Genomic DNA, 24,261 nt, shown 5'->3' with positions numbered 1-24,261 from the left:
AACATGAAGTATTTAACTTAAATCTAGATTCTATAGAACAAATCGAATAAATTTTTAAAGTTCAAGGGCCAATGCGGAAGACAATTTAAAACGTAGGAATGGTTGTAAAACGAATATATTTGATGAACAAACATGATTTCATAAATTGTTTTAATTCTGCTCCTTGAATGGCTTAATATACTTTGGATTTCAACATTTTTCACGTGGGACAACTGTACGATTTGAATGGGATGTATATATAAAGTAGAATAACCTTAAATAAAACACGGATTGGTAATGCATTAATTCATCCAAAATCCAGTTTAAATTATATCACATTCACACGATTCGATTTTGTTAGAAGCTGTATCATTGATTGTCGAGTAGAACGCAATGGTTCAGTTTCCATTTTTGAAAAAAAATAAATTGCTGAGTTGCCCTTCATACATGGAGATACTGGTGGAAATACATTTTAGTTCGATAATATTTCTTGAAAATTGGTCCAATCGCCCTTTTTTATTTATTTGTGAGAATTCCCAAAAGTATCTAAATTTTTCTATCAAATCTCCGTTCGATCATAGTACAGAATCAAAATACTTTTTAAACTTGAAAATAAATTGAGGAATAGTCTGATTCCCCGAAGAACGGCGCACCCAACTAATGAATGTAGCTTCGCTCATTATCCTTAATGAGAGCTTCAAATATTCTTCGAAAATTCCTTTTCATCTTGTCATAAGACGAGTTTATACCATCCCATTGAATTCCACCACTTAATTGTATCTTGACAGATACGTATTTCGACCTCAACAGTAAGGCCGTCTTCAGTGTCTCGTACTTGACTCGACGAGACACTGAAGACGGCCTTACTGTTGAGGTCGAAATACGTATCTGTCAAGATACAATTAAGTGGTGGAATTCAATGGGAGCTTGAGCTTGAGCTTGATTGACTGCTCGTAGTTGCTACTCCATTATGACCAGATCAGCTGTTCTTGCACAGGGAACCAACAGATGTTTGCTTGGGACTAGCACACATCTTCAATGTACAAGTACTGGTGATCTCATTTGTTAGGTCATACTGGCGCCTGCCACGTCAGAATGCAAGTCAATGTAAGGAAGGGGGAGGAAATGATGATGCAATCACTCGCCCACTGCAAGCCGAATATACCTCTGCACTTGCCACGAGTTCATGCGGAATTTGTTGGAATTTCTGGGTTAGGTTGGAGAGGCAGAGGTCCGTCTTGGTTAACGAGCTGCCAATGTGATAGATAGGAGAAGGTAACTGATGGAATTTCTAATTGGATGTAGGAAACGAGCTCTATAAGTTCATTTCCAATTCTAGCAGATTACTGTTAGAATACTCAAATTGAAGGTATAGGAATAGTAATGGAAACGGTATGGAAGTCCATTTCCAGTTCTAGCGATTGCTAGAACATGAGAAATAAAGAGAAAGATACAAAGTAGGATAATGGAACGGACCTGGGATTGAATTCACGACCTCCTGCGTATGAGGCAGAAGCAGTAGCCATATGACTACCAAGCCCGCCTCAAAACATGAGAGATCACGCACTGAACTAATTGTTTTTATTATTGGCCGCGCAATGCAGAACACAATAATTCGGCCGACCGCGCGATCGTTCTGCTGTCCGAAACATGAGAGATCACGCACTGAACTGATTATTTTTATTACCGGCCGCGCAATGCAGAACACAATAATTCGGCCGACCGCGCGATCGTTCTACTGTCCGAAACATGAGAGATCACGCACTGAACTCTTAAGTGGTGGAATTCAATGGGATGGTATAAACTCGTCTTATGACAAGTGAAGACATTCCACTAAAAAGCTCAAAATAATTTTCTTATTCCTTTTCATATTTTTTTTTATATTTTTTTTTTCGTAGAAACTTTGTTCAGAAAAAAAAGTTCAATTGTCGCCACACAAATGCTTGATTTCGCAAATTTAATTTTAAAACTCTCCATGAATTCAACCCTGTACTAGCGTGCAAATGAGGAAAAATGGAAACGTCAAGATATATTATCTTGCTGCAGTCTGAACACCTCGTAATAATTGGATACCCTCTCACTTAACAAAGTCATAAATAGCCCAATCTGAATAGGCTATTAGTGTTATGTACCAATCGACTCAGTTCGATAAATTGAGGTGATGTCAGTGTGCGCGTGTGTATGTGCGTAAAAAGTCTCTTCAATGTTTCTGTATTTTATCCTCCCTCAGCCGATTTGCTCGCAACAAGTTGTTTCGACGTGAAATATTACAATGAGTATAAACGAATGCGAAAAAAGGCACGAGAAAGAGATCATCACCGCTCGGTGGATTAATGAGGCGTTTTTAAAAACAGCATTCCGCATTCAAGGGTTAACCTGATCTATCACGTATTATCCAACACAAATTTGCTATTGTCACAAACTGAAACAAAATGCCTGTTATATTCGGAATCAGCGAGTCCGGTTCCCCTGCTGTTTTAAAACAATGAGATAACTCCAATGCAAATGGTATTCACATATCTGTAATTCATGCTCCCTGGCTTTATCTTGCAATGTGGGTACCTGTAAATGGATGCTGCTGCCTTGATGAAATCGCAGATAGTTATAATTTGTCCTCTGAACAATTCCAAACAGTTACACACGTGATAGCATGTTTATTAGCCTATTGTTTGTCATCGGCAACGTTCAGGTACTCAAAAGCATCTTTGCATCCACACGGGAGCGAAAAGAAATGGAATTTTCTTTTTCGTCGTCGTTATGAATGGGCAGTTGATCGTAATAACCACACCGTGAAATGCAAAGTGCCAACTACCCCCGACCAAAGGCACCGTCAACAGCCCAACGACATCAGCGGGACGCGATAGGCAGTGTGTGACCACAGAGCACAATGGATGCATAAATCTCCGTTTATGAACATGGTCAAATGAAAAGATATGAGCCCAGTTTGGATGAACTGGGCTGGGCTGGGTGACCGAGCCGCATTGTTTGTCGCGCGGTTACCGTGCTATCAAATTAATCTCATGACACTTACCCACCGCGGCCTACCGAGTACCGACATGCTACCGAAAAACGTGGGGCTGGCGGGGATTGCATGTTTTTCACTTGTTGTTCCAAATTACCTGAAACGACATAGATATGGGGAGAAGCGTAGGTTAGTTTATTTGATGAGGCGAAATTAATATTGCAATTTAAATAGATGAGAATTATTTTGTGTTGCCCATTTACGGATGATAAACTATAACCCGATTGACCACAGCACTCATTTGAGGAATTTGATCTCCAATTGTAATATAATTCCGTTGAGTAAATAAAACAATTCATGTTATTCAAACATGCGAAAACCATTTTGGGAAGGGAAGAGTAAAGTCGCCCCAACACATACAACGTGGATTCTGGATATTAGACAACTAATATTTAAATTTTATTAACTCGACACAACTCGCATTCTATGCATGAATAAAAAAGGTTTCCAATTGTAAGTTAGGAAAACTCCATGTATCGGATAAGTACAAAATCCTTGACAAGACAAAACCCCCAACTGGTGGCGGTTAATTGCCATCAGCAGAATCATGAAAGCGTAAGATTGGATCTTGTGAGGACCAGTGCTGAAACCTCTCCCAAGGCGTCAATTCACCGTTACTTAGCAGGCAGAAGCTATGTCTTATATTTATAGAAAAACAGGCAAGATACATGCTGGGTAATGCGTATCATTGGCATTTAGCGTACCTGAAAAAATAAAATAGACCCCATTTCGTGGTCCTTAGCCTCTTACACAACAAGTGTTGATTATACCGATGCAATTATAAGATATTGAAGATATTGAATATAAGATATATATCTTAAATGAAGTGGTCCGAGATTTTTAACTTGGATACGTTAGACGAAGCTGTAGATAGATTCTAAGGCAAATGATTAGGCTAAAAAATGAACAACCTTGGGTTAACAGAGAGTTGCGGAATCGGCGGAATCAAATATGAAAGGCTCGAAGGAGATTTTTCAATCGAGAGATGATGACCGTTGGGCACTGGTGCGGGGTTTAGAATGCATCACGCTTCCGCTCATACATATTCGGCTGGATAGTAGCATGAAAGATGATCTGAAGCAGTTTTGGACAGACTTGCGAAACCGCACATCAACTATCAGGAGTTCTCAAACAGTGAACTATCTTGGTGAAACATCTTCAACGCTGGTCGAGTCAGCCAATTTATTCTTGTCGTTCTTTCAAAGCGTATTATGATTTGAACCTAACTGCTGCAACTTTCAAGGAACTGGATGTATGAAAGATACTTCGTGATGTCGACAGCTAAAGGTGAAGACTCTCACCATTATTGAACAAAGAGTGTTCCGATTCGCTTGCTCTACCAGCTGCACTGCTTTTCAATCGCTTACTCGTGGAGAAACCCTTCCCTTCAACGTGAAAAAGATCTTCTGGAAGTATGTACGACGTAATAACTATAGAGAAATCTCTATTCTCAGCTGCCTGGCAAAAGTTTTCGAAGGTATGATGTTGGATTTCATTTATCCAGCCGTTCAACACATCATAATTGCCGATCAAAATGGAGTTGATAATAAACCTTCGACTAACACGAATCTTATGACAACAAACCGATTCTGTGTATGTGGGCTTTCCGAATGCTTTCGATCGAATTCCTAATCAACTTGCGGTAGAGAAAAAGAATGGGTTTCCCTGACTGTCAAGCCACTTGGATCGCTGCATACTTCAACAACCGTTGCGGATCTGTAAAACTTGGGACATATTGGTCGGTTTCTTTCCATATTACGTCCGGACTTCCCCAAGGAAGCCATCTTGTACCTCAACTTTTTGTGCTGTTTGTGAATAATATGTAACGAATTGAAATTTTCAAAATTAATGTATGTCGACGACTTGAAAATGTTGCAAGCCGTTATGTCGATGGTGGATTGTTGCGCGTTGCAAGCAGATGTTGATAGACTTTTGGACTGATGTGACAGGAATGGAATGGCGGCGAACGGAAGCAAATATAACATTATCTTGTACACATGTCTCCGCTCTCCAATAGTTTTCGAATTCACTATACATGACCTAACATTGAACCGAGTCTGCTTGTCAAAGATCGAGGTGTCTCACTGGACAGTGAACTTCGTTTTAGTGAACACATCTCAACTACGGCAGCTTAAAAGCTTTTGCTGTATTGGGCAAGAGAGCTCCGTTATATTTACTGCCTCATGACGCTGTATACATCTTTGGTTCGTAGCATTATAAATTATGGCGAAGGCTCCATATCCCGCAACGCAAATAGCGAGAATCGAGCGTGTTCAGAAAGCTTTCATTAGATTTGCGGTTTGAAGGCTTACCTGGCGTAATCGACGTGATCTGCTTCTTATGAGCACCACGACGATCCTACTTTAAGAAGTAGGAGAATTCTACTGTAGAGGTTCTTCGTGTTTGACCTGCGGCAGAATAACACTGTCTGCTCTGATATCTTCGTTATATCCCGGGCAGAAGCCATGAACAGAATAACAAAACATGATATGGACTTGATTGATATAAGAGATAAAAGAACTGGCAAAAATATCAAAAATTTGCTCCGAAATATCATTTCAATATCAAGATATGCTATGGATAATAACAAACTAATGGCACATGATATTGATCACTTATTACAAATAGCATAACTTGATCTTCTCATGATATTTTAGTGAAAAATATTGATATTATCGTCTGATCTTTTATCTCTTATATCAATCATGTCCATATCTCATTTTGCTATCTTATCAACAATTGATATTATTGAGCTATTTTCGTCTACTCGGGATAACTTCGTTTTAATGCATCCAAAAGAGCAGGCGCTTTCCAACACCCTGCAGATGTCATTATAAGGGTAAAAAATCCCGTTTGACGTTTGTTGTGAATATTTTAATGTCGTTAGTCATTTGTATGATTTAAATTTATGTAAACGGATGTTCAGGTCACTAATTATTGTTTTAGTCTGTACGATTTCCAACTAAATTGAAATCTGTAAATGAATAAATAGATTCAACGGAAAAACCGCTCGTGTTCGACCTGGCTTGTGAGATGCAGAAGGTCGGCGTGAGCGTGGCAGCAAGCCAGGAAATACGGTGGCCCAAAACCGGAGAACGTTAATTCCGAGTGGTGAATCCTATCGTGAACACTTCCTTCTAGTACCACATCTACAATAGCGGCAACGACAAAGAAGCACGTTGCGTTAACTTCATGGTGAACGGGAAGCAGACTAGGAAGGAGAACTGGGGACGTCAACTGATTGTGCGAGAACATCCACAAAACAGTGCAGGAAGTGTTAGGGTCGGTTTGAATAGGAGAGCCAAGTGTTCGAAGTGAGAAGTGAATAGTGATGAGTGAGAAATTAGATAATCTAAGTGAGTCTAGGTCTAGGCAATTTTCGGATTAGAAATTGTCTCGACTTCCCTGGGCATAAAAGTATCATCGTGTTAGCCTCATGGTATGCAAATGCAAAAATGGTAGCTTGGCTTAGAAACCTCGCAGTTAATAACTGTGGAAGTGCTTAATGAACACTAAGCTGCGAGGCGGCTCTGTCCCAGTGTGGGGATGTAATGCCAATAAGAAGAAGAAGTGAGTACAGAGTTGTGAGAAGTGAGTACTGAAAAATGTAAAAACGTAGTCAGTACTGAGTAGTGAGATATGTGTAGAACAATTCATAACTGAGTAGTTAGAAGTGAGAAATGAGAGCAGAGAAGCGAGTAGTTAGAAGTAAGCTGTAGAGCAGTAAGAAAAGAAGTAGTAGGAAGTAGTAAGAAACATAGAAGCAAGAGGGAGAAATGATTGTTAAGAAGCGAATCTGCGAGGAGTAAGAAGTGAGTGGTGAGAGATAAGACAGAAAGGAAAAAGAAGGAAGAACGGGAAATACAGAATAAGGAAGAAGAGCAGAGAAAGAATAAGAATGAGAGAAGAAAGAAGAAAGAAGGAATAAGGGAGGGAGAAGAAGGAAGGAAGAAGGAGGAAAGAATAAATAAGAAGAAAGCAGCAAGAAGGAAGTAGGAGAAAGAAGGAAGCAAGCAGAAGGAAGAAGCCAGAAGTAAGAAGGAATAAAGGAGAAGAAAAAAGAAGAAAAAAATGAGAAGAATGAAGGAAAAGGTTAAAGAAGGATGAGGGAAATAGGAAGATAGAAGAAAAAATTAGGAACAATTACAAAGAAAAAAGGAATAAGGAAGAGGGGAAAATAAAGAGGGAAGTAGGAAGGAGGAAGAAGATTGAAGGAAAATGGAAGAAGAAAGGAGAAACAAAGAAAATGAAGAAGAAGGAATAAGTAAGCAGGAAGAATAAAGAAGGAAAAAGGGAAAATGAAACTGGAAACAGGAAGAAGGAAGATGAATGAAGGATAAAGGTTGAAGGAAAAAGGACAAAAGAAAAGGGGAGAAGAAAAAAGAAGAAGGAGGTTGAAGAAAGAAAGAAATGTAAATGAAAGAAGGAAAAAGGAAGAAGAAGGAAAAAAAGAACAAGAAGAAAGCAGAAAAAAGGAAAATGGAAAAAGGAAAAGAAAGAAAACCCAAGAGAGAAGGGTGAAGGAAAAGGAGGGGGAAGGAAAAAAGAAGAATTATAAAGGATTGAGGAAGAAGAAAAAGGAAGAAAGAAGAAGGAAAAAGAAAGAACAAAGAAGGAAGAAAGAAAGAAGAAGAAACAAGGAAAAAAGAAAAAAAGAAGAAACCAAATGAAAAGAGAATAAGAAAAGAGAAATATGCAAGAAGGAAGAAGTAAGGGGAACGAAGGAATAAAGAAAAAAGAATCATGAATAAAAAAGTGAGAGTAACAAAGGCATAATGAAGAAGGAACATGAAGAAAGAAGTAAGTACGAAAAAATAAGAACGAAAATAAAGAAGGAAGGAATAAAGATCAATCTCTCATTTATAAATATCAATTTCTCGCTACACTTATTTGGAATCCCATTTTTCAGTTTTTAATTCTTTCTCCGCAGTTCTCATTTCTCGTTTATTGATTCTCACTTCTCCTTTTTCACTCCTTATTTCTCACTTTTCATTTCTTACTTATTTCTCATTTCTCAATTCGCAGTTCTCAGTTCTTAGTTCTCAGTTTTCAGTTCCCATTTCTCAGCTCAAGTGCTCAGTTCTCAGTTCCCACTTCTCACTTTTCACCATTCAATTATCACTTCTCACTTTTCACTGCTCATTTTTCACTTCTCAATTCGCACATCTCACTACTTACTTCTTACTTCCCATTTAGCACTTCTCTTTTTTCATTTCTTATTTCTCACTTCTCAAATCTTATCTCTCACCTTTCACAATTTCACTTTTTGACTTCCACTTCCCGCTTCTCACATACCACATACCACTTTCTACAACTCTTCCCTCAATAATCACTTCCGACTTCTCACTTTTTACTTTTTATGTCTCATTCCTCATTAGAGTGGCCCAGCCTTTTATGGGGAGAAAAAAAGTTATCGAATTCTGCGGGGCACCCACCAGGATTGTGCATTTGGGTAAGAAAATCAATCTCTGAAAATTTCAGCTCAATCGCTTTTTGCATAAGCTGGCGCATTTGATTTGAAGTTTGTATGGTGGTTTCAGCCAAAATGCATAGGAAAATACACCTCCGTCACTCTTTCGTTCAGGAAATTGGTTCGGTATGCAAGATTGAGCTCAGAATTGCAACAAAGGCAGTTGATATGTTGAAGATCAATTCCACAGAACATTATAAGATGATTAAATGACATTTTATAAAGTTTCGGATGATCTATTAGAAGTTTGGCTGTGAACTTTGAAGTTCATTGATTGTCATGGTAAACGTGCGTTTTGTTTCCTGGTTTTCTATTCCTCATGTTTCACTTCACACTTCGCAATTATCTCTACTCACTCTTCACTACTCGTAATCTGATTAAATCTGTTAAACTATTTGACCAAACGACATTCGGCTAAACGACCCGTTCGGCCAAATGGCCTGACACTGTAGATTAACGATCTGTTCATTGATCTCAAAGCAGCATACGACTCAGTGAACATGATTTTTCGGCAAAACCGATGAGGCGGATACGTGCAAAGCGCGATTAGGAGATATAGTTGCAGAAGAAGAACGGGACTTTCATCACTCTATAGCTGCAAGTGTTCATCAATGTTCATATGATGCCGTAGACGATCACACCTCGTTGTGAACAGAGAGACGCGTTTTTTCACTCGCAGTTTCGTTATTGGTAATGTTTTCGTTTGGACGTTTTGCCGTTCTACTGGGCGCGATGTCGAGCGAAATAGCGGTGAATAGCACATTGGCTTTTTTTGTTCCTGGACAATGCCAATCAGCCAACGCTGGCTGATATGGTCCGATTTATTAAATCAATAAAAGCAGATCAGCGTATGATGGAGACTGGCTATAAAGTAGCCGACGACAAGTCAGTCTTCGTTCGCTTGGTGATGATGCATATCCCCAGTAACATTTAGGTTTTATAATGGTTTCATGGAAGTCTTGTAGAACAAAAAACGGTTTTCAAGATCGTTATGAAACTAAAAATGTTACTTGGGATGTCAGTGGCTGGTGTCAATACTCGATATGTTCGCACTTTCGACTTGCCACCAGAAGTACCCGACTCCGACTTGACTTCGGTGATTTCTAAATTTGGAAAAGTAAAACTTGTGGTACGGGAGCATTATCCTGCGATGTATCAACTTGATATGTGTTCGCGGCCTCTACAGCTATTTCGCTAAAATATACGTGCATATTCTCCACCAACATTGGTTTGACACTTCGATCTAGTACTGGTAGAAATCTTCATTATCTCGTGCTTGATTAGGCTAAAAACAAATAATAACATAGTTAAACTTTCTCTCCCAATCCATAGGATTGTGCAACATCGTTTCTATCTTCACAAAAAAATCACATATCAATCCTTCAAAAGTATGACAGTGGTTCCCATTCAACAACATGCATCTATATCTATTTGAAACCGCTCCCATTCATCACAATGTCCGACATCGCTTGTTTCAATCTAAAGCAAATGCATACTTGCACAAGATTTCACTCATGCAGCCAAAAGGGAAAGTCCATTCAGTAGAACCAATATTTGCCCTGACGATTTCTGTTGCACTCTTCCCAGTGCTTCATACACCGTACCCACTGTTATTTGCCCTTTCAATTATGCTCTATGAAGCGCCAGTATCTGCATCCAGATCGAAGCCTGCGAAAAGACACATGTGGTGCATCACCAACTCGGTCCAACGAGATATTTGAGACGATCGCATATTATGTGCGACTATATTTTCACATGCATCGTTCCGTACAACTCTTGTTCATCCAGGGCATCCCCGGGAGTTGGAAATGCAATCAAAAACCGATTAATCGAACGTTGAATTCCCAATTCTGAACTTTGATTGAGAACGCCGCTTTCCGTCTGGTGGTTTCTCGCACAAGAACGATCCAATCGTTCTTTTGATTGGAGTTTGCTCAATCCAGGCGAAGTAATTAATTTTACGGTTTCGCCGCACGTTGACTATCCAACAAAAGCGATGACATCAGAATTTGATTTTAACAGGATTAAAACTACTTACCGCCACGTTGTTTTCATCAATCGTAAATCGCAATTTATAACTGAAAACCCGACTGAGTGTGGCAAATATGAATTGTGGAAATAAAATAATAGGAAAATTGAGCTTTTGCCGCGCTCGCTTCGTTTCCATTCGAGAACTGGATTAGTGCCAACGAAAGCGAAAAGCATGCTTGCGGCGACGATGATGAGATAACAACGTAACAACGTTTGACGTAATGGCTGCAATCCGGCAGCACCATGCTCGATTGTCTCGCGGTCCAATTTTCAATTAGCCCAATTTGGTTTATGCTTTTCTTTTGCAAGCTTTATGAGTAAACAAAAATGTTGAATCAAGTTCATTTTTCTGAAGATAACTATGATGTGCCATGGAGTGAAATTTGCAAACAACAACAGTCTGAATTGATCCCAATAATCAAACAATTTAAGACTATTTTTTAGCTGATTGATTTATTTATTTTCAAATAGCGGTTGAAGTGACTTGTGCAGTTCATGAAAAAGAGAGGACCAATTCTTTTAATTTATAGGCACATACTCATCGCAAGCCATGCTGTCTACGGAAGATCCACACATTATTTGTCATCCAATATTGCTTGCCCCTTGATTATTGAACATATTTATTGAAGAAGAAATGTCGATGGTAGAAAAACTGAAAGTCTTTAACCAAATTGTCCATTATTCTTAAATTAAATTGATTAATAGGAATGTATGAAGACAGCGCAAACAAATTGACATTGTATGTTAATTTGCCAAGAAGCTCTATAAACCACCTTAAGGATTCAGGGAACGCACCAGCTCTATCCCAACTAGCAAAAACTTTTCAAATTCCCATCCAACAAAGTTGCACTCGAAATTTGCATTGTCGAATTCGCATACCACCGACCGGCATCCGAATTGCCCGAAGCTCATCTCCACGGCAAACTGCCACCAAACGAGATAAATTTCTGCCACTCTTGACTTGAGTCAACACGGTGCCAAACTGCATATCTGTTACCGTCGAAACATTATCCCTATCTGCGTGCTCGTGAAAGTGCCGAGAAGTGCCTTCGCAAATCCAGACCTTCACCTCGGTATGCACATCCACAGCGCAGCGAGAACTTGTAGCCAAAAATAGTGCCGGTGTCTTACGTTGCGCTGTCGAAAGTTGGTTAAACTTTTGCCCTCCCGTGTTGCTGGGGAGTGCGATATCCACCATTCCACCCTCCGGTGGGGTAATTTCTTGGCTTGTTCATGCATATATAGAAGGAAAACTGTTTGATATGTCTGTTGTAGAGACATCTCTTGAAGCGTTGGAATAATATTTTTTTAATGTTATGAAAGGGAGTTTCTCAAGTATTCGGAGAATACATTTTTTACCATTGACTAATTATTGTTTATTGCTTCTAATCCTATTTACTAAATTAAATATCTGAATTGATCCGCCGCATGAAGAATAACAAGGGAAGATTGAAGTCGAATTCAGCGTACACAATTCGTCTGAGCCGTACATGTATATTGCGGGTTTCAAGATAGAGGAAATTCCGTTCCGGTGCGTAGATGTTGAACTGACGCAGAATTCCTAAAAAGTCTATGACTCCAGTCAATAACTTCGCAGTGAATATTATTTGTGCAATTTGGCGTTGGTTTTCCAGAGTGACAATTCCTTTAAATCCACAACGACCCACATATGGATCGCGGCAAGCTAAGTACTAAGTGTCTTCTGTACGGACTCAATTCTGTCGATCGAATTTGCCTGATAGGGGCAACATGCAGCAATATTCTAGTTCAAATCGTACAAGCGAACAGTTGAGATATCATTGTAAACAAAATGGGAATTGAAAGTCATTTGGCGTTTGTCGGATGGCATTTTCGATTTGACTATTAGTCGCAATGTGGCTTTTGAGCGCCTGCTTGAAATGAGATGCAAAAAAAATCGCATTTATCCTCATAAGGCTGAGTCCAGCGTTCTTTAAAGTGCATCGAGTTTGGAAGATCACTCTCCTTCCTCTTCGAGTCAACAAACGACCAGAATCGTTTGGATTTTGACGAAGATCTCTATGCACAGTGAAACACATTTGCCGTAAACAAGAATCGATTATACAGTCGGTAGTCATTGCAGCAGCGGGTGAAATTTTGCTTCGTGAAAGCGTTACTGTGATTAGAGTATCTTTTTGAAAGCTTCTGCCTCTAGTTTCTTTCGACATCGCAGGCGATAATTCGACCATGGAGGTTTAGGTGTAGCTTGTTTTAGAGGCACATTAGTTTGAAAAAAACAAACCGGTGGCAGTGTCACATAAATACTCAACACCCTCGTCAACATTTTGTGCAGTTTTAATCGATGACCAGTCAATCTGGGTGGACTCTACTTGAAGTACTCCAAAGTTGGATCATTGGAAAATGTATGTGGAAGCAACAGGGTAAGCGCTGGGTGATCGACGTCAAGATTTGCCAGTGGATCGATAGATTCTCGTAGTAAACAACAATCTAGAATAGGTACATTGACAAAGACCAAGTCCAGATAACCCCTCTTCAGTTGTTATAATTCGTTAAAGCACATACCAAAAATCAATGTACTGGCAGAAGCAGAAAGTACTGAGTTTGAGTCAAGCTTTGGGAGTCCATCATCTGATACTTCCCGCCATAATCCTGGTCGATTGTAATCGTTGTGTTTCAAACCAGTCATGACGATAATCCGACAGTCCGCTTCTTTGTTACCGGCGGGTAACAATTGTTCATTCATTTATGGCCCGTTTACATATTGGCTAGTTCTAGCGGACAATGCACTGTCTGACAATACTAGCGCGAAATTAGCATAATGTAAACGCTTATTAGCGATGACAATTCCTGTTTACATTATGCTAATTTCGAGCTAGTATTGTCGGATTGTGCATTGTCCGCTAGAACTAGCGCATATGTAAACAGGCCATTAGAGCCTTGATCACGGAAAATAGGGACACAAATTATGAAGGTTCATTCGATTTGCTCCAACGGTCATTTCATATCGACAAAAAACAAGGCAGGCTCATCACGTCTGTAAACATTCAGTTTTAATGTAAACATGTGACGTCACTGCTATCTTCGCACAAGCTGGACCGAGACGATGCTATACGGTCGCAGCATGCTTACTTTTGTACTCCAACATGTGGCGATAAAATATGCGTCACATTTGAAGTGTCATTTTTCTAACGAGCCTACCTTGTTTTCTGTATACCATGGGGCAGTCGATATATATGCGCGTAGCGCAGCAGAGCCATAAAAATAATCTGGGTGCCGAGTGGGCGAAGAGATCAACTGAACTGAAGAAGAAAGGGCAAACTGGGATCGATTGTTGGTTTTTGGGAGGGAAAGAGCTGTAAAACGGCATGAGTGGGCAATTGATGTTAACTCCTGAATAGAGAAGCATCTTTAAAAAGAACGGAGTGCAAGACTCATATCCGAAACGATCCATTAGACACATTTTTGTGATCGGGTAGTTAAATTTAAGTTGAAACCCCAACCGTGTGTTTAAGGAGGGTTCCAAATCGTTATTCGTAGTCGTTGCGCCGTCGACGAATAGTTGCTCGGTAAATTAACCCGCGTTGTATCGGACGGATACGTACATGCATGGTCATTTGTCACCGTAGCCGCCGAAAGTCTTCCTACTGAACCGCTTCCGTTGTTACAAACGCTAAAACCAGAGTCACCACCTCCGCCGCCGGCTGGATTTCGCGGTCCTCGAACCAGTATATCTCCAACTGGGCCGCCATTCTGTTTCCCGAAAGACGCCATCGCGGCTCATCCTCGTTGCCACATAATACGTGGCGGTTGCCAAGCTCCAATCATTGCTGCCGGTCTGCTCCGGCAACATTCAACCGAAGCTACATTCAACCGATGCAACATTCAACCGAAGATTGGGGACCACCATCTCGTTTCCCGACACCACCTGGTCCGTCGTTCATGTCAGTTTCATATGTTCTTCTTCATTGGCATTACATCCTCCACTGGGACATTGCCGCCTCACAGCTCAGTGTTCATTTAGCACTTCCACAGTTATTAACTGCGAAGATTCTAAGTCAGGTTACCATTTCTGCATTCGTATATCATGAGGCTAACACGATAATACTTTTATGCCCAGGGAAGTCGAGACAATTTCCAATCCGATAATTGCCTAGACCGGCACCGGGAATCGAACCCAGCCACCCTTAGCATGGTCTTGCTCTGTAGCCGCGCATAGTATCGTATAATCACACAACTCACGATTGACTGCACGATTCCGAGTTGTTTTCTGATGTCCCGATGAGAGAGTTGAGGATTTTCCAGGTGCTTGCGCAAAATCAATTCGTGACATTCAGGGTTGTTACGGAGATTCTGAAATATTTTCCGCGCTGACTCAAAATCAAATCCACGCAATTTTCGCGCGACATGAAATCCATTCCGCGCGACTTGGAACTAAATTCTAAGGAAAAACACGTGAAATGTCAATTTTTTTTATCGTAATTTCTGAACGTCATCTCTTCAAGTTCGTTTTTTTTTAAATAATATTCTTATTCTTTAATGGCAATACATTCCGACTGGAATAGCCAACATTATTTCAATAAGCACCGGTTTTTAAATGAGATGATGGTTTTGGCATGTTTTGTTCCGTTATTGTCAGTTGATTTTTTGTTGATCAAACTTTATAAAGTTCGGCACAAGATACATTGATATACAAAGAATGTTCAGGTCAGATTTGATCAAAATTGCTTTTAGATAAACTTAGCTAAAAATAGAAAATCAGCCAAAACCGTAATTTCTTCTGAAGTTAAAAATAAGGCAACTTTCTTGTAATTATTTATCACAAGACAAACTTGCGTAGAGATTGAGGAATAAGGCAATGCAGTTCCGGTTTTAATCAAAACTTTCGTAAAACAATTATTTGAATTCATGGATACTCAAGCTCCGTTGATTTGCCAGTCAGAATCCTGATTTGAAGCGTAAATTCCTTCGGAAATTCCAGAGGAATATTTTTAAAAATTTCTTTGAAAATTTGGCAGAATAATTTGCGTAAACTTTATCAAAAATTAGTCCGTTATTTGTGTGTTATTTCTCCTTCAATTTTTGTAACAATCTTCTCTAAGAGTCCATACATAAATTCCGACAACATTTTTTGAAGAAATTAATTTGAAATTTTTTTTACCGTTTTTATTTTGAGCGTACTGGAATTTCAGCCAAAATCTCCGAGAATTGCTGCAGAAATTCATTATTTGTTTGTAGATTCATCCCAGAAATTGCTACGGTTAATTCTCCGGGAATACGAAAATTTTCTAGGAAATATTTGCAGAAATCCACCGCTCTCGGATCTGCTGCAGAAGTCGTTCCATAAATGTGCAAAAGCTCCCATGAGAAATTATTCGGAAATTCGTTTGTGGATTTTGACGTTAAGTTCAAGTAAATTCTTCGAAAACAACCTGCGGAAAACTTTTAGAGCCTACGTAAAAAAAATCTCTTCTTGAATTCCTGCAGAAATCGCCTTAGAAATACTTGCATAAATTGAAGAAATTCCGCGGAAATTCCACCAGAAATTTCTTTACTAATAACTTTTCGGATTTTAAATGCTGCAAACTTTTTTAGGCTATGGAAATTTGATGATATAGGTATCATGCTAAGTGCTTCATGATTCAAGAAATAATCAATCAGAAACGATATCTGTCAGTCAGTTACAAAAGAAATTGAGAAGGTGAAATTGGATGTTCATGTCCTTTAATAGTCATGATTTGTGATGTTTCAGAATGGATTAAAAATGGCAACAAGTGGCGTCTCGCTCATCATAACAGAATATAATATATGCCATTCAATGAGGGCTTGGGCGTACATATTCGAAAACTAGTGTTGATAGCCTTCAAACGTAAGTTTTGTTCCCAACATCTGCTAATGAACGATCCAGAAAGACATAAAACTATTTTTTTAATAAACGTCCATAGATCTAGCAAATTTTAATATCAATACTAATACTAAATCCGCGCCAAATTCACGCGAAACCCTTAAATCGTTATCCGCGAAAATCGCGAAATCCGCGTAGTCGTAACAACCCTGGACATTGCTTTTTCGGTGATGCCATTTTTTTCAATTATCCAAAAACTGTTAGCGATAAAAATATAGTGTGAAAAAAACAGATTAATCCACCTAGCAGTGATGATTGCTTTGATAGCTTAAAGTATTATTGTTTTGTTGGTTAAAATATGAGTATGATTAAAGTATGAGTATCTGAGACACATTTTGATCAAACATGTTGCAGATTGTGGAATATTTATGTCACAAATAGAACGTTATCTATCGCCAAGCGGTTAATTTGCAATTTGAATAAAATTCGTCTCGCCTCAATCTTCCCTTGTATAGAATGATGGTCCTGAGAAGAACCGATTAATTTCCAACAATGCACCTTTCGAATCACTATCAGCTTAAGACGACGACCACTAGACCCACGAAAGACTATCAGCTTACAACGACGACCATACGAACTCCAACATTTCAAATAAAATGCCACCCCCCCGGGGAAAGCAATAAATGAAGCCCATTAGTCCCGTAACACTCACCAAAGGGGCGTGGCTACAGGGTTAACTTTATTGATTACAAGAAAGCAGCTTTTCCACGCGCGCGAACCATTTTGTTCGAGATGCCGTGAAGAGCAGACTGCGGTTCCACCTTCGGCATCCGAAGAGCTCCTGCCGGAAATTTTATTCCCGCCGGTGATGGTGTGGATCGTGCGGTCGTTGTCGTCGGCATCAGCAGCACTCACATGAAATTCATTTTTCTGTTTCGCTACGATAGTGAAATTTTGAGGGTTATAAATTTAGTAGGAAGTCTGCTACTTGTTTCAGGTTTTTTTTTCATCTATGCTAACACATTTTTGCAGCATCTCCTTCTTGCGCTCGTGATCCTGCTGCCGACGGCAGCTCTCTGCTGTCACCAAGTGATTATGATTTGCACTTAAAAAAAAAATTATTTAAAATAATTTGCCTTCCCAGTCACAAACAGTAACAAAACCAAATCAGAATCTTGAGAAAATTTCACTTGGCTGCCACTGAATATTTGTAGCATCATCCTACGACGCGCGTTCGTGATTCAGCTACGAACGGCAACTTTATAGCGTCGCAATGCGGTTAATTTAAATTATTATTTGCAACATCGCACTTTGAAAAAAAAAAATTCTTCACACTACAGCCTTTTTTGTATAAGAGGGTGATCCTTAAAAGAACCAATTTATTGGTCCTGCAACAATACCAGATCCAACAAAATTTCACTGACGCCGACGATAGCTACTCGATAGTTTGCCGCTAAACCGCTACAGATGCAGAAACCACCGCCATCGATGCTAGCACCGCTACCAACGTCATCGTTCTATTCGCTCTTCATTTCCGCTCTCCGTGACCACTCACCGTAGATCACCGTACAGAAATGACGCGCGAGCGCGAATCATGGGCCTTTTTATACCCGGAGAAAATCAAACGATGGGTCACAAGGCCCGTAACTTACATAATTCTGATGTCCGTGTTGGGAATGCATGAACGGGATTGGTTGGTTCTGATATTTCAACTGGGTAGGACAAGAATTGAAATTTTCAATAATTTATCTTTAAGAAAAAGTCGAGTCAAGTACGAGACACTGAAGACGACCTTACTGTTGAGGTCGAAATACGTATCTGTCAAGGTACAATCAAGTGGTGGAATTAAATGGGAAGGTACAAACTCGTCTTATGACAAGTGAATACTTTATCGTAAATCATCAAAAGTTTCATTGAATATGATAAATTGCTGGAGGTGTTTCTGAGTCGATTGATATATAAATCCCAAAAATCCATCAAAAGATAAAGGCTCTATTAACGTTCAAAATCTTACATTATTTCGTGACGGTCCCCAATTTTAGATTCTGATTTGACACCCAGTACCTTCGGGTAAGACGTTGTCCAACGTCAAAACACTCTAAACTACTTCTATTCAAATTTTCAACAGAAAATACCCAATGAATAATTTCACCGTTACAGCGTATACAGCGTTTTTCCGCGATGCCATTTGATGTGGGACACCTTTCATGTTGTATATCTGTTTGTCGAATGTTATCATCATCATTCTCTGCAGAGACATTCTGCAATGAAATACACGCATCAGCTATACTGTATTTCTGGACTACGTACACTCATTCGTCAGGATTCGAAACGATCCGTAGCTTCTTACATATAGAATATTCCGCACCACCAATTACGGTACTCCGCACTCCTGGCTCATTGGATTTGATTCAGGGTTTACTCAGATTTATATTCAGGTGAATTCCTTCGGTTATTTTAAACAAGGTTTCCTATCGTATTTTTTGGAAAGCGCTTTGTAAAAAATGTTGTCAAATTTATTTTTAATCAGATGGAAATGCTTCAATTATAATCAATTTAGACTCCAAACCAATTAAGCAATTAGTTTAATTTTTATTTTAAATTTAATACTTGATGGTTATTTTCAATAGGAGTTACAATTTTACTTCCAAGCTGACTCATACACCCAACTGGTGATTGTTAGATTTTTTTAACAATTCTGTATAAGAATCTACCAAAGCCTGTATAAAAACTGAGCATTTACAAAAATGTTAGATTCTTTTACAACCTTACAATTATGCAAGCTTTTCTTACAATATATGTCTACATTTTTTGCATAAGAGTCTAACAAATTCGCAGATGCCCAGTTCTCATACAGGTTTTGGTAGGTTCTTATACAGAATTGTCGCTGGATGGATGCATGAGTTTCCATAGATTGTTTATTATTTAAATACATAATCAGGTTATCGCTGGCTTAACTGTACATGCCATTGTTGCTAGTCATGATTGGCCAAGAAACAACAAATATGCACAAATCATTAATCAACTAGTATTCTTGATACTAGGAAGCAATACTCACTGTACACTAGTGTACCGTGTACATGCTTTGAAGTATCCTTTATTCAAGACCAATAAAGGTGCCGGCCATTATCAATTTAGGAAGGAAACTAAGTTTTACGTACATGTATGTATGTATGTATGTAGTTAGCCACCATCCTGGCTAGAGTCTTGCTCTGCATGCGGTTCCACTCGACAGTAAGGTCAAATTTCAATATGATTTTGCATTCAACATACTGCTGTATGAAGGGCCAAAAATGGGGGTGGTGGACCTGTAAGCAGAGACACTTACACGAAACCCACGGGAAAATGAGAATCTCCTTCCAGCAGAATGATCCAACAAAACGAATAATGAAATTTGCAATACTTGTCAAGCTTTCCACGGGATGGTTTGTTTGAAGAAGGGCGCGTCAACTGGTTAACAACTGTTGGAGATAAAAGTAATAGACGCGAACGACTTATACTTTCCTTCCTTGACTCCGATTGGCTACCACTTCATTGTCCAGTTGTAACTTCATTGATGCCCTGATGCACCCTCCCAACCCAATCTCATATATTTACAGTAAAACCAAAAATATTGTAGTTTAGGAAATTTAGGCATGTGTAGAGAATGTATGAAATATTGATCTGGAAAAAAAATCCTGTAAAGCTACTGTGCTCCAACACTTTAGACTGAAATATCCATTTCATCGTAAATTCATGTTATAACTACTTCCTGTAAGCACAACGTAATACGGTGGAATTTTAGTTGAAGAGTACCGCTATCAGTGGACCTCGGGCCTGTATCGAATTATCCCTGACGGCATACAAAGTCGTAAATCCACTGAAAAAAATGTTTATAGATGCCTACATACAACGAATAATATAGCACATGTATTATAACTAAAATAAAATATGAAATAATAATAAAATAATAATACATATTTGGAATATAATGTATTCAATATATTTGCGAGCAAAAACATAAAATGACCATTATAATGAGTTTGATTGTTGGTCCTATGTTTGATTTTACAATTAATTGTATGTCAGTGAAAAATATGAATGATACAAGTCATCTGATGAAGCAAAATAAATATGTATATGATTAAATATTATTATTTGTTGCTCTTCGTATCCAGTCAGAAATGTATTTGTAAGCTAAAAATGAAGGTAGTATGGTCGAGTTTTTATTAAATCACATTAAGTATCGACAAAAACAACGCAAGTTTTCAAGCAGTAGTTTTTTGTTAATCGCAATTGTTTTTCAATTCAGTAATAGCCTATTCAGATTACGAGCATTTACGAGATACATTTCGAGATTTCATATTAAATAAAATTAAGATAAGTGACATCAAGCTACTCTTTATCATGTCATTAAGCTCTTGATCTGAATAGGCTATAACAGAAGACACTTCTATAAAAGATTTAAACATGAAAAGATATCAATATCACAAGTGAATCATAAAGGCGTTTGCTACGGTTTCGCAAAACCCATACCATACTTTATTTATGTTATATTTTTTTTGTATGGTAGGGTTTGCTTTGTTAAGTATTAGCCGGTCAACGCGTCGAATCCTTATTAACTGTGAAGAAAATATTCCTTTGCAACTTCGTGATGCCTTTTTTCCTGAGACCTTTTTTCCAACCCAATAATATATGTATATTTATTTATATGTATGTCTAAATATAATGGAGTGCAATATAATGAACAATGTAAAATGTTATTATCGATTAGAGTGATGAATTATTATATATACAATATATTGTTTTAAATACTTTATAATAGTTTTGTTTTCTAGTTGTTGTTTGGCAATAATAATATAAAGATACGAGAAATAATATAATAAATATAATAAGTATAATAACAATGAAGATTATGATCCATATAAGTAATACTACCAGCTGAATTGCAATGCCAAAACTGTCGACGTGTTGTTTGCTTGTTGAAAGCAGAAGATGAGAATCACACTTATGAAACTGAGTCTACATTGCATATATTTCCTTTAAAAAGTTCAAGAAAATTATATCGCAAAATTTTACGTTATTGTAAATATCTCGATATCATTCTACCACGTGTCCCTGAGTCCATTAAAACTGAAAAAAATGATGTCGTTATGTTACTTATTCTATCGAAGCCAAACACTATGCATGTTTGTAAGTGTGATTCCCCATGATTACATAAATTCGTGGCTGCTGATAAATTTGCGAGAAGGTTATTAACTCGTCGATGCAAATTCCTGATGCAAATTCCTGATGATACGGGCTTCAGCATTTATTCGTCAGCACAAGATCATTTGTCAGCAAAGTATTGTTGTCCCATAGACAACAACTCTATGTTGGTGCCGATCTACCGAACAGACGTTAATGCGAAAGCCTCCGATATCATTGAAACCGGTGAAATGTAGAAAATATTTTACAAGTCTGTACTTGAAATATGGACACAAACACATGGAGACAATATAGAGTCAGCCCTTGCAACCACCGAGCGGCAACATACGTACTGCATACACCATTCACACAATGTCGTATAAACAATCTCCTAAGAACAGGGCGCTCACAAAAAATAGAAAAAAAAAGCGCAAACAGGTAGGGGGAATGACCGCCCCGGCAGGCCCTGCCCTACCATTGGCAGGGTTTTTTTTATGACTGACTAGGCTCAAATTTGGCCTAAACATTCTTTGCATATCAAAGAATATTGTGGCCAAATTTCATAAAATTTTGTCGACAAAAACCCCCCTGCCAACAACAGAAATAAACCTGCCAAAGCCGTCCCTCCCCCTACCCAATTTTTCAATTTACAATAAAAAAAACATGTTTCGTTACTGAATAGCAATATGAAGATGATAAAAATGAGTTATAAGGGTCTAATTGGTTGGATCTTACTTGAATAGTCCAATTGTTGCCGTCCACTCCTCGAACGATGGTGTAAACTTGCATGAGATTCAAACAGTATCACTTCGCTTCACCGTCGGTTGCTCTTGAATAAGGCGACACAGTTCCATAACGTAGAATCCCGCTGGATGCCTCCTTAACCTTTCCCAGTACATACATGTCTTATAAATTTTGCTGAATCTTGGGCTGCATGAAATTCTTGAAACAGGTCCCCAGGGTGAGCTGATCCGTTCAAAACAAATGTCGCTCGTCGCTTTTTTTAAATTTATTTTCTGACGTGAGGATAAAGTTTTGCGTCCGAATTTCACCAAAGCTTGCTGAGACTCTAAAACTAAGTTTTACGTACATTGCCACAAAAGACTGTGAGTGCCACAAGATATGTAGGAACAGTATGTTCGCGCCCAAAGCGAACGTGATAGAATGTTTATCCCAAGTTACCAATCCTAAAGTTAATCACCCCAAAATCCCACATCCCATACTACTAACCCCGAGTCGACCGCGGGTGTTTCGGTCCCATTCCTACTAACAACCATTTTGAAAATGAACACGCACTCCTCATCCAAACGGCAATAAGGTACCAGTCAAAACGATTAATGCAAGAGATGGCGTTTTTTCAATGGTAGTGAAATCGAAATTTCATCACTATTAGACTACTAATCAGTGCAAACTAAGTACAGAAGAAAATCTTGCATGCTTGGCTCGTGAAGTCCCGTTAGCGGAAGCCCCCGTTATGAAGCTGACGCCACCAGCAAGGACAAAGAAGAGCACCGACAGCAATGACGACTTGGCAACATGACGCACGCTGATTGGCCGACCAATCAGGAGGCAGATAGGATTCAATATCTTGTATATAAGAAATGTGCATTCGCTCAAGAGCATTCAGTTCATTGTAAACTATTTCGCGAAATACATCGTTGTTTTTGATTAAACCGCTTTATTTTCTTGGACAAGCCGAACCAAACAGCCTTTCTCAAGGCTTCATGAGTTAAAGAATAATTTTCGTCGCTATCGTACGGATTTGGAGGCCCTTCAGCCGAAGGGCGTTGATACAGTCCACATCCCCAACCGAGCCAACTGGTGGCTCCTCCAGGCAACACTTCAGTGGGAAGGTTGCCGCTGTCGAGGTTAATATTCTGACAGTTTCCGTGCGTGGCCGGACACAGTAAACTATACAATTAATAATTATACATACATTGGTCAAATAAATAGTGGCAATGGTAACATTTTGGGGGCAGCAGGGACAGCAGGGAGAGCATGGACCATGTCCAAGGGCTTGACGACCCCTCCCCAGCTGTCTGTGAGTCAGGGAGAACTGCCTAGGGTGTGGTGGGATTTAACAGTGGGCTCTGCTAAAATCCCTCCCAAAAAACCACAAGTGCCCGTAATCAGACTCTATCAAAGCGACTGTGTGCCGCTTCAAAAGCACAAGCCCAGGGAGTGCCAATTGGCATGGGGAGTGTCCCTACTTCGGTAGGGTAGCGCGTGAGCTGCTTCGGCAGGGAGTGAGTGATCTGTTTGTGCTGAGGCAGGAGTGTCATAGCGCGTCGCCGCTATTGTCACCTCGAAGCGCAGCAGAAGTCTGAGTATGGACTGCACATGCTGAGGTAGGAGTGTCGTAGCGTAGTATCGTTGATCGGACCCTACATACCGCTATCGACACCTCGAGGCATGGCAGTGGAGTGTTAGAGCGAGTTGGGGAGTGTCCCTACTTCGGTAGGGTAGCGCGTGAGCTGCTTCGGCTGGGAGTGAGTGATCTGGTTGTGCTGAGGCAGGAGTGTCATAGCGTGTCGCCGCTATTGTCACCTCGAAGCGCAGCAGAAGTCTGAGTATGGACTGCACATGCTGAGGTAGGAGTCGAGGTAGCTATCGACACCTCGAGGCATGGCAGTGGAGTGTTAGAGTGAGCACCCGAAAAAGGGTCACATGGAGCGAATGGTCTTTGGAGAAGCTGCTTCGGCGGCAGGGTAGCAGTGGGTTGTACCCACACACCTACAGTTGTGCACATGTGGTGCATGGGGAGTGTCCCTG

The 24,261-nt window shown here is 39.4% G+C and overlaps 1 protein-coding gene across 2 annotated transcripts in view; it reads right to left on the bottom strand.

Annotated features, from left to right (window-relative positions):
* LOC134219247 (histone-lysine N-methyltransferase, H3 lysine-79 specific) overlaps nucleotides 1-24,261 on the bottom strand; it is a 442,335-nt gene that overhangs the window by 101,417 nt on the left and 316,657 nt on the right. The window contains exon 1 of one of the 2 annotated variants that reach the window (XM_062697952.1): nucleotides 3,011-3,084. The exons of the other annotated variant lie outside the window; for it this stretch is intronic. The gene's annotated coding sequence lies outside the window, so the exon portion shown is untranslated. Of the gene's footprint in view, nucleotides 1-3,010; nucleotides 3,085-24,261 lie in introns of those variants that run through there. 2 annotated transcript variants of the gene reach the window in all.

This window comes from Armigeres subalbatus, chromosome 3 (genome assembly GCF_024139115.2).
Source record: "Armigeres subalbatus isolate Guangzhou_Male chromosome 3, GZ_Asu_2, whole genome shotgun sequence".
Lineage (NCBI taxonomy): Eukaryota > Metazoa > Arthropoda > Insecta > Diptera > Culicidae > Armigeres > Armigeres subalbatus.
This window is presented reverse-complemented; position numbering and strand designations above follow the sequence as displayed.